General features: G+C 44.1%; 1 protein-coding gene across 1 annotated transcript in view; it reads left to right on the top strand.

Moving 5' to 3' along the window:
- The first annotated feature begins 1,524 nt into the window (after positions 1-1,524).
- Positions 1,525-11,070, top strand: part of HAS2 (hyaluronan synthase 2) — a 28,057-nt gene continuing 18,511 nt past the window's right edge. Inside the window, exon 1 of the mRNA XM_054499257.2 lies at positions 1,525-2,092. The gene's annotated coding sequence lies outside the window, so the exon portion shown is untranslated. The remainder of the gene's footprint in view (positions 2,093-11,070) is intronic.

Here is an 11,070-nt window from a genome sequence, read left to right as displayed (position 1 = left end):
TCAAACAAAGGCTGAAGCGTGAAGGTTTGCTGGGGGAAATCAGTGGGGTCCCCTGAGCAGCGTGAAGTCATCAGGCCAAGGTAATGCTTCCCAGAGGTGTAACCGCTGTGTGTGGGGGTGGGAAGGGGGCGGAAACGCGCAGTACTTTGCAGGTCGGCCCCTGGGGACTGGGATGGCTGACTACCTGGTATTGCAGTAAAATGCTTGACCTCTAATCACATCCCTCAACACTACACCTTGTGCGACGTGATGAAAGCATCATTTCCAGTTTATTCGACTTTTCTGTTTAGACTTATTCATTATAGCCCATATATGTGATAAGGACTAAGAACCCAGTCTTCAAGGTCCTGTCAAGTTCCAAAGAAGTCTACCCCTCAGAAGATCCTTGGAAGGGGAAGAAGGAAAAAAGAAAGAAAGAAAAATCTGTTTTACCCTATAACAATTTCAGCGCAATCTCCCAAGACCAAGTTGGTTAATTTGTAAAGTCACTCTCATTTTTTCCTAAACAGTGCCACCTACTGTCCATTTTCAGTCATCAGCAGGCTTGTTGGCAAGGACCAAAAGAAAGAAAGGAGGCGGGGTGGTGGGGGGAGGAGTAACCAAAAAACGAACTCTACCCAGCCTTGGGGCATTGTGAAAACGACGAGGCAAGGCCATCTCCAAGCAAGACATATTTTTACTCGTTAACTTTGCAGAAGGCTTGCAAGAAGCAAAAGCCAGTTAAGCCATTCCCTTCAAGATGTCTAAATATAAGTCCTCCAGAAAACAGTTTTTATTATTTTAATTTTAATGCGCGCTGTTTGAATATTTTTACGTTAGGGGACCAGGTTGAGCAAAAATATACATATAATTACTTTTCTATTTTTTCCGCCCACCCATGGCAGAAACCTCTTTATGAGAAAGGCTTTGACACTTGACGTCAGCTCAGAAACTTTTGAGTTGGCGGGAAGAAAGGGTTAACAAGTGGTGGACCAGCGCGGTCTTTTTAGAGTCCCAGTCGGCTGTCGAAGGCTCCAGGTACACACACACACACGCGCACACTTACACACACACACACGTGCACACACCCCTCCCAACTGTTCCTCCTTGGGTCGGTTACTTAGCTGAAGGGCACCATTTGGCTTTAAAACAAATTACTTAAGCGCAACAGGGAGTTTATCGCTTGGAGGGAACTTGTAACGCGGGAGTTCAGGGAAATCCAAGAGGCGAGGGCTCCCACCTCCGCCGCCAGAGGAGAGTAGGGAATCAGGTGGTGGCCCCCTATGTGTCTTGCATTTCTCTGCACACGTTAGCAATCAAGTTAATTGAATTCATTGGAGTTTAGAACCGGCCTCTAGCTCAGAGAAGGCTTTGAATGGCCAATTTCTCTCTCTCCCTCTCCCCCTCCCCGCCTCCTGCTCGCCCGCCCGCCTGCGCTCCCAGTTCCCTCCCCTCAGGGTTCCCCAGTCCACACCTCCCTCTCCACTTCCCTCACCCCCCCACTCCCTCCGCCGCCCTATTAAAACACCCACCAGCTCACTTGTTAAGACCCCCTTAAGTTGGAGGAGGCAGAAAGGCAACAACGGCGAGGAAGGAGAAGTCAAGACGTCTGGAAAGAATTACCCAGTCCTGGCTTCGAGCAGCCCATTGAACCAGAGACTTGAAACAGCCCCAGCCAAAGACTTTTCTCCCGATTCTGCGCTTCCTGGGTTCTGCTGAGTCTTCCACAGGCTTTTTTTTTTTTTTTTTTTTTTAAGACGAAAAAGAGATTTTCTGTTATCGGGGGCAGAAAGACTGAAGCAAAAAAAAAAAAAAAAAAAAGAAAAGTTAATTTATTTTTAAAGCATATTTTTTTTTTTAAGAATTAGACTTAAGTGCAACAGAAACATAAAGAGAATATTAGTGAAATTATTTTTTAAAGTGGGGAAGAATCAAACATTTAAGACTCCCTTATCCTTTTTAAATGTTGTTTTTAAATTTCTTATTTTTTTTGGCCGGTCGTCTCAAATTCATCTGATCTCTTATTACCTCAATTTTGGAAACTGCCCGCCACCGACCCTCCGGGACCACACAGACAGGCTGAGGACGACTTTATGACCAAGAGCTGAACAAGGTACGTTACACTGGCGCGTTTTGGTGAAGGATGAAGGTCCTCCAACAGGCCAGGGAGAAGGAAGACATTACCCATTTAATTGTTTTAAAATTTTTAAGCCAGTTTCGATAGAAAAGTTGGAAGTTTAAAAATTTCCAACAGACTGAAGATCAGCGAATATTTCAGGTCACTGTCAGGCTTAGCAACATAGCCCTCTTTTCCCATCTCTGCGGCTCTCGCCAGAAATCCGCTGCCTTTCTGGGGACACAGGTAGCCTCTCTGCCTGGGGAAGGCTGCACGTCCCCAGATGTACTTTTCCATTTTGCATCTTCCGGAGCAGCAGAGGGGCTCCTGAGTTAGGAAACAAGAATTCCCAATGTAAGGAAAATGCATTCTGCACAGCCGCCCCCACCCCTTCCCTTCTTTTTTTCCCACACACACACACTGTGGGGAGAAAAACTGGAATAGCCCAGCGCGTTTTACTTTTAAGTGAGAAAGTCGCTTCTTCCTGGGAATGCAAAGGGTTAAGCAATCTGGGCTTCCAGCTCCGACAAGCTGGGACCCTGGAGAAGGAGGGTCCTTCTCTACCTCCTCGCAGCTACCATCCTCTCTCGGCCACTCCCCCCTTTCCCGGGCCTCCCCTCCTTTGCACTTCCCGCACCCCATTAAAGTGTCAGGCTCGTCAGTCTGGGCTCAGCTCGGCCCCGGAAGCCTTACTCGGGCCAGGGGTCCCTGACGCAGGCGGTGGCACCCGCAGATGGGAGCGGGAGGAGGGCGCGCATCCCTCTTCTCCTCGCCGGGCCAGCCCGCCGGCCGCCCGGGGGCAGGGCGTGCGTGGGGACCGCGCGCTGCGCTTCGGCAGCTGCAGCGTCCCCAGAGCCAATTCCGACGTGGCACCGCGCACGCCGGCGCTTCTCTCCTCAGCTGCAGCTGGGGACACTGCCCGGTGGGAGATCTGGGGGCGCCGTCTCGAGCGCCCAGCCGATGAAGGGGGCGAGGGGCCTGCGGGAGCTGGGGTGGAGGTGGGAGGGAAGCCAGAGGCTGGGTTGGGGTGGATAATCAACACCTTGGGCGGAATTCGTCACGGCAGTTCCCGCCCAGCGTGAGCCAGGGCTCCGAAATGGGTCCCTGTGAACAGGAGGGCGGGTCTGAAAGGAGGGTCTGTATGAGGGTGAGAACCGAGAGGCGAGAAAGCCTTTTTCCTCTGACCACGGAAACGCAGCCGCGGGGGAACGGCGCTGAAAGGATAATTAAAGCTGCACAGAGGCGCTGGGAGCACAGGGGCGGTGCCTGGGGAGGAGGGCTTGCAAGACCCGGGTCCTATTACACAGTCTTAGGTGCCAGCTTCCCCTAGCGCCTCTCCCTCCGTCCTCCAAACGTCCGCGCTGAGTACTTGGACTCAGGGACACCGCGCGCCTCTGGGGAGAACGAGCTGCAGCAGCCCCGCTACGGGAGGAAACGTGTGGAAGCCCCATCAGCCACTCCCTGCCCACTTCCTCACCCTTGGGACCGTTGCTGCCTGTTGGGTCTCAGGAGCAATTGCCCAGAAACGCGACGCTGCTGCAACCCACGTGTCTGGGCTGGGATTGCCTTTGACGTCACACGCAGGGGGGAGGTGTGACGCAATAGATAGGGAAGCCCCGATTGGCCACCAAGGGCTTCCCCCAACTGGAGGCCTGAGTATATATAGACCATCAGCTCAGTGTTAGAATAAAGAGAAGGAAGTTGGTAGATGGGCTTTGCTGAAGGAGTGAGGCAGCTTGTTAAGAGGGAGACAACTTCACTGCTCATTGTACATTCCAAGGGTTTGGCTCAGATTTCTCACTGCGGTTAAGGCATATGATAAGTACTTCTGGCGGTATTAAACCAGTTTATTATTTTTTAAAAAGGTTATTTTAAGAATAAAGCTTTTAACGGTCAACACATATTTACATTCACGATGCTAGGTTTAAAATTAAAATATGTATTTCTATAGATCCAAGTCCGTCAACCTCTTTGTAGATACAATTTTAAGTTTTATACTTCTATGACTTGAATTGAAAAGAACTTTTAAATTCTAAATTTTTATTTCCTTCCAATGTGTGCAAGTTGACTCATTCATTAAATTAGTTTTCACCACATTTTTCTAGAGCTTATAAGATTACAGTACAGCTGAGGTACTGTATTTTGAGTACCCATCATACTCCACCAAAAGTTTTCCCAATAGTTTGGCGATTCTTTTACATTTTCAATGACAATTTAACACTTTAAGGTACCTGTTGCGTTTATATATTATGTTTTGTATGTGTTTCCAATTCTGGGACAGATAACTCTGATTTTTAAGTGGACATTTCTAGAACCAAATATTGTAACTAAAGTATCATCCGCCCATTTCTTTTTTCTTAGATATCACTTGAGTCGGGTAAATAGAAAAATATATTGTAGACGTGCTGACAAATGCATATTACCTGAGTTGCTTGTACTGTACCCGTAGTCGAATCCCTTTATCAAAGAAAGTTATGCAGTTTATAAAAATTCAAGGACTTAACAAATCAGTGACTAGCATTAAATTCTAATGTCACTTTCCACAAAGCAAAGTTATTTAGTCAGCTACCTTCCTGGAAATTGGGAATTGTGCAACAAGTGAGTAAGAAACTGTTACTAGAAAGTAAGTTAGTTGAAACCACTCATTTTTGTTAGGTCTGTAGAATATAGCCCCATAGTATTGAATTTCATAAATACTTTCCCATACATGGTTTCCTTACTAGGTAAGATTTTTAAAAAATTTTTTTCTTGAATTTTTAAACACTTACTTGTCACTGGTTCATTTATTTCCTGTTGTTGGCACTCTGGGGAAAGTCCTTTTGTCTATGGATCAAGGTAGACATACCCTTTTTCAAAGTTATATTACACAGTTACTTTCAAAGTCTAAGAACAAGTAGTTTTGCTACATTATTAGCTTCCTGGCTCTTGTATGAAGTGTGATCCCTGGGTTAAGTTAATGAGGGGACAGAGCATAACCCCCATGTCTCCTTCTGGGTTGTCCTTTTTATCCATGCAAACCCATGCCATGTTCCTGTCAATGACAGAGTTGGTGGCAGCTGGTATGCCAACGGAGTGGAGGGATAGCTACCTGTAGAGAAAACTGATTTCCATCACCCCAACTTGGTGTTTTATCCTTTCCTCTCTAGCGCAATCTGTGTAGAGTATTATCCTACTGCATACAGCCTTAAATTATTTAAGTATATTTTGCTCACACCTGTAATTCCAGCACTTTGGGAGGCTGAGGAGGAGGGCAGAACACCTGAGGTCAGGAGTTCAAGACCAGCCTGGCCAACATGGTGAAACCCTGTCTCTACTAAAAATACAAAAATTAGCCAGGTGTGGTGGTGGCCACCTGTAATCCCAGCTACTCGGGAGGCTGAGGCAGGAGAATTTCTTGAACTCGGGAGGTGGAGGTTGTAGTGAGCCAAGATCTCACCACTCCACTCCAGCCTGGGCGACAGAGTGAGGCTCTATCTCAAAAAAAAAAAAAAAAAAAAAGTCTATTTTGAATGGTAGTCATGTGGAGTTCATATATATATTGCCTTTCCCACAATCTAGGAGAATGTTACTGATGAGAGTCAATTAAATATAACAAGGCCACACTGTTAAATATTTTCTTATTTAAATTAAGTAAATTTATTAATGAATGCCTCTTAACTGAATACATCTGTACTGCAGATAATTAAAAAATGAATTAAAAGTGTATTTAATGAAATTTTAAAATATACTGTAAGATAAAATATGATCTGGCCCATAAGAAACAACAGCTATTGTTTATCACATGTCTAGTATGTTTCAGGCACTCAACTAGATGGTTTACATACATATATCTAATCCTAATCTGCAAAAAAAGTTTTATAAGTAAAAGAACTTTGCCTCAGAAAAGTTAAGCAATTTACTCAAAGTGAATTAATAAGGGGTGTGGATGGAATTTAATCCAAGAATTCTTGGAATATAATGGCCTTGAATTGAATTCGTGCTAATTTATGCTGCAGCTGCACTAGTCAAGTTTTATGGGGGTTCAAATTGAGAAGTCACATCTGATTGAGAGAGATCAGTAAAGATTTCCTAAAGAGACTTGGCATTTGTGCTACATTTGGCTCTGTAGGTAGGGTTTTGACCTTTAGATATGATTCCCAGGAGCCAATGTAGGTACATATAAAACTAAGATTCCATGTCAAGTCATTTGGTAATTTTTTTCCCCTACACTGTGAACTAAGTTTAGGATGGTGAATTCAGGAACCGGTAGAGCAGTTGGAAGAACACACATCCTAGAAATAATTTATTAATATAGATGGTGCAAAGGAAAAGAAATCTGAAACCTACAGTTCTGAACCCAGACACTGCTGGGGTGACAAGTCCTGTAAAAAAGGCTTGTATACTAACCCTGGAAGCTTGGCTCCAGGGTCTTTGCTAGGATAACTGCAGTGGGACTGGAGAGAAAAAGGCAGACTTCAAAGCCAGAGAGGAAGAGAAGGTCAGAAGGGGAGAAGGGAGGTTGGGAGGGGGAGTTGGGAGGGTTCATGATTTGTGTTCCAGGAGGTAATGTGCTGTAATGTGAAGACTGCTGCGGGGAGACTTCATTTGGGTTCTCCTATCTCAGATTTCTCCTTAGGGACAGTAGCAGAGGGAATACACATCAGGGATGGGTATCAATGTGAATGAGGTCATGAAAGTCTTATTTTACTTTAACCTAGTGGTTGCCAAACTTTGTTATATAGCTAAATTGCTGGAGGAGATTTTAAAACTTGTGATGACCTGGGCACAGCCCATTATCAATGAACTCAAAATGTGGGAGCCACAGATCAGTAAATTTTATGGATTTGCGGGTAATTTGCATATATAGCAAAATCTGGGAACCACTACTTTTTAACCTTTTGTTCACCATACCTTCCTAATCCACTCTTAGCCAGCAGATAGCTACCACCTGACCTGAGTATGTCTGCTTAGAAGCAGATTTCTATTACCCTTGCTAGTGTCACCAGCCTAGATAAATAGTCCGAATTCTAATTATCATGCATATGATTTAAGGCCTATGGCCCCTTCTCCCATACAACATGAGTTTATGCATAAAGACAGCCTATGTTTTAGAACCAGTTCACGCCTTCATTAGATAAACATTCTTTAAATGTCTCATCATCTTTTGTGCCTTTGTGTGTTTAAATACTTGGCTAAAAGTTGAAAAGACACTGAACTTAGTCTTCAGTGGATTTTCAAATATAATGATGAAGAGATGCAAGTGTACTTTACAACTTAAGTTCAAAGATATTAATTGAATTGTCCAAGGACACATGACTTATTCATAGAACCCTCAAGCAGTTTGTCTGAGCCAGGTTGCTAATATGAGGCAGAGTGCAGACTTGAATCCATTTCTTCTGATTCCCAGTCCTCCTATTCTTTTCATCATGCCATAGTTATTACTTGTTAACCCATAAGTAATGGGTTAAATGGAAGGAGAGTCAGGGTTATTAGGTAGTTACCGGCAGGAAGCTAACATCACTAAGATCTAATTATTGATAATTTCTTTTTAAAATATGTACTTAAGATTCCTTTTTTAAATCTCATAATCTGTTTTATGAGTCAATATGATTAGCTCCATTTTATAGATGGAGAAACTGAAGATGACAAGTGTTGTGTAACTTGCTTGAGGTCAGCCAGCCACTAAAAGGAAGAGCTAGGATTCTATCCCAACTCAGTTTGGTTCCAGAGGTCAAATTCTCTGCAATTGATAGTAGATGGCAGAGCTGGGATTTGAACGCTAGTATAACTGACTTCAAAATATTTGCTAATCTGGTTAATACTAGATAATTTATTTAGTTGAAGAGACAAGACATACATGCACACATGCTCACAAATCATTAGAGCCAAAATATAAAGCAGCATATGGATTAATGGACAATAAACACTGTAAGGGTACTGGAATTCAAGATGATAAAAGTTGATGCCCCAAACTTGACCCCTGAGCTCATAAGATATCTCAGATTGCAACTTACAATCCCTGTAAATGCTCTTGGGGACCATCAGCCTTTTCTATCTTTGCTTTCCAAAGGCCTTCTAGACCTGTTCTGGGACTCCCCATAACCATTGCCTTTAGACATCTGGGTGAAAAATTATGGAGATGGGTTTCTTAAAAAAAAAAAATGACGGTTTGAGGGGTACCCTTAAGGGCTTGGTTGTCTCTAGCACATATTCACTGCCTCTGCAGTAAAGATTGGGGTAGGACCTGTGTCTGTCAGTCTACATTGACTGCCTGAGTCCAAATGGGCTTATTTATTTATTAAAAATGTGTTTATTGAGTCCCTGCTATGTGCCAAGCCGTGGTTTTCATGCAAGGACAAACCAAATAATTGAACTACACAAGCCCCCCTGGCCATAGAGTATGTACATGTATACTCTCTCTCTCTCTCTATATGCTACTTAGAAAATCAAGCAGGTTAAGGGGAGAGAGCATGGCAGGGGGTGAAGAGAAGGCAAGGGTGGAGGAGTTGCTTTAGAAGGACAGATAAGCTAAGGCCTCCCAGAAGAGTTATCATCAGACCTAATTGTAGTCTTTCCCAGATGCTGACTCAATACATTTGAATTCATTTCAGCTTCTTCCAGATCCAAAATGGAAGGACCACCTTACGAAAACTAGGGTAACTCCGGCCGGGCACGTTAGCTCACACCTATAATCCCAGCACTTTCGGAGGCTGAGGTGGGTGGATCACCTGAGGTCAGGAGTTCAAGACCAGGTGGATCACCTGAGGTCAGGAGTTCGAGACCAGCCTGACCAACATGGAGAAACCCCGTCTTTCATAAAAATACAAAATTAGCCGGGCGTGGTGGCGCATGTCTGTAATCCCAGCTACTTGGGAGGCTGAGGCAGGAGAATCACTTGAACCCGGGAGGCGGAGGTTGCGGTGAGCCAAGATCATGCCATTGCACTCCAACCTGGGCAACAAGAGGGAAATTCCGTCTCAAAAAAAAAAACCAAAAAAACAAAAAAACTAGGGCAACTCCATTGAACTCAATTCTCACTGTTGAACTGGGGCAGTGAGAGTAGATGTTATTCTCCTTTCATCCAACATTTCACTCCGCTTAATACAAAAAGGTCAAGGGAGAGGAAATGGCTTCGAGGTCCAGTGACCTGAAGAGTCCCACTGGGGTATATGAGCCAACAGCAAGGCTGTATATCTGCTCCCCAGGTGGAAGAAGTGGGAACACTAGTGCCTTTTTTATGGTAACACAGGATTTTAGCTGTTGGCATTAGGAGGAGAATTGCTATTGCATAGATGGAACCAGGCTCTTCTTTGAAACAACCACTTTTCATGTCTCTTTAGGTTGTTCCCACATAGAAAATATATGAGCCCGAAATCTCAGTATTGGCTAGCCTTGTGTCTATACTTGAGTGGGTGCCAATTTCCCATTTTCTATAACAGTAGGGAAACAATTTTCAGGCCGAGTGTGGTGGCTTACGCCTGTAATCCCAGCACTTTGGAAGTCCGGGGCAGGCGGATCACCTGAGGTCAGGAGTTCGAGACCAGCCTGGCCAACATGGTGAAACCCATCTCTACTAAAATACAAAAATTACACAGGCATGGTGGTGCATGTATTCCCTCAGCAAAGCTGGCTCTAAAATGTGCCTTTTGCCTTTTGGTCTGTACTAAGATGCTGTGTGTGCCATACTAGACAACACTGAGATATCTTACAGAAATATCAAGGTTCACTTCTAGCCACGTTGCTGTGGTATGCTAGTAAAGTACTTTTCCCAAGCTTCAAAAGGACATTCTGTAGAGTCTTATGATGTAAGAGGGTGTTCCCACTTCAGCTGTGGCCGGCAGATGCTATGTCAACACTCTCTATGTCCACGTGTGCTGATAAAAGCAAGGAAAATGTGAATAATGGAAAAGAATGGCAGGCAGTTTTTTTGCTGGCTATGGTGATTTTAAACACAAGCTAAATACACACTTAAGCTTCTCCCTGGCAAAGTGATTTAGTCCCCTTGAAATTTTTCACTCTTGTGAGAATGACTCACGTCTTGGAAATGACAAGTTCCAAGTCTGGTGCTTCCAGCACCTTCAGGCATTGGTTAATGTATCATGTGGGAGTTTTCAGCATCCCCTAACTGTGTTAATTAACAAGAGATGCTGTACTTGCCTGCCTTTCACTGAAAACTCAGCATTTCACCATTCCCCCACAGTCTAAACTTCCCACTTGGGTTAAGGTTACATTTATCAGACTCCTACATTACACGCTATGGTGTCCCATATAGTTGCTAGAAGTGGAACACCAATTTTCTTTTTGTTGTGTTTGCTTTTTCGCTTCCTAGTTCACTGATCCTTTAAGCTGCAATGCATTTCTGGTTTTTAAAAACACTTAGATAAACACTTCCATTTTGCTCCTGACCACAGCCCTGTGGGGTCTTTGACAAGTTCTGTTATTTCCATTTAACAACAATAAAAAAGTGACGCCTGCAAGCTAGAATCATGATCTCCAGGGCGCTTTGCATTATTTAAGTTATACTAGTGGAGCACACTAAGCCCCAAATGCATAATGGACAAACAAAAATCCAGAAATTATTTTGTGCTAACGTAAGGGTCCTTGACAGGTATTCTTGTTTGGTGGGTGGCTCCCTTCCATATGGCAATCCAAGGACCAAGCTCCATCTATCTTGGGGCTTTCCAATTCCCTAAAACATTGTTAATATGTGTATCAAGCCTGTGGAAGGGCCAGAGAGATGAGAGGAGGTATATTCTCTTTCTTAAAAGATCTTACTGGAAGTGGCACATCTCAGATTTCCAAAGCCTGGAATGAGGTGGCCACACCAAGTCTATGCTCAGGAAGGAAAGGTAACACAATTGGTAAGAAGCCACACTAAGGTTTCCCAAAAATACAGTGCAGATCCCCTTAGGATCTTCTCGATGTACAATTGCAGGGAATAGCAGGTGACTGTGTGAATGGTGCCTCTTGGAGCTGAGCAACGTGGTGTCCATGCA

The sequence above is a fragment of the Pongo pygmaeus genome, chromosome 7 (assembly GCF_028885625.2).
Source record: "Pongo pygmaeus isolate AG05252 chromosome 7, NHGRI_mPonPyg2-v2.0_pri, whole genome shotgun sequence".
NCBI classification, from domain to species: domain Eukaryota; kingdom Metazoa; phylum Chordata; class Mammalia; order Primates; family Hominidae; genus Pongo; species Pongo pygmaeus.
Note: the sequence above shows the minus strand (reverse complement) of the source record. Positions and strands in the feature narration are given on the sequence as shown.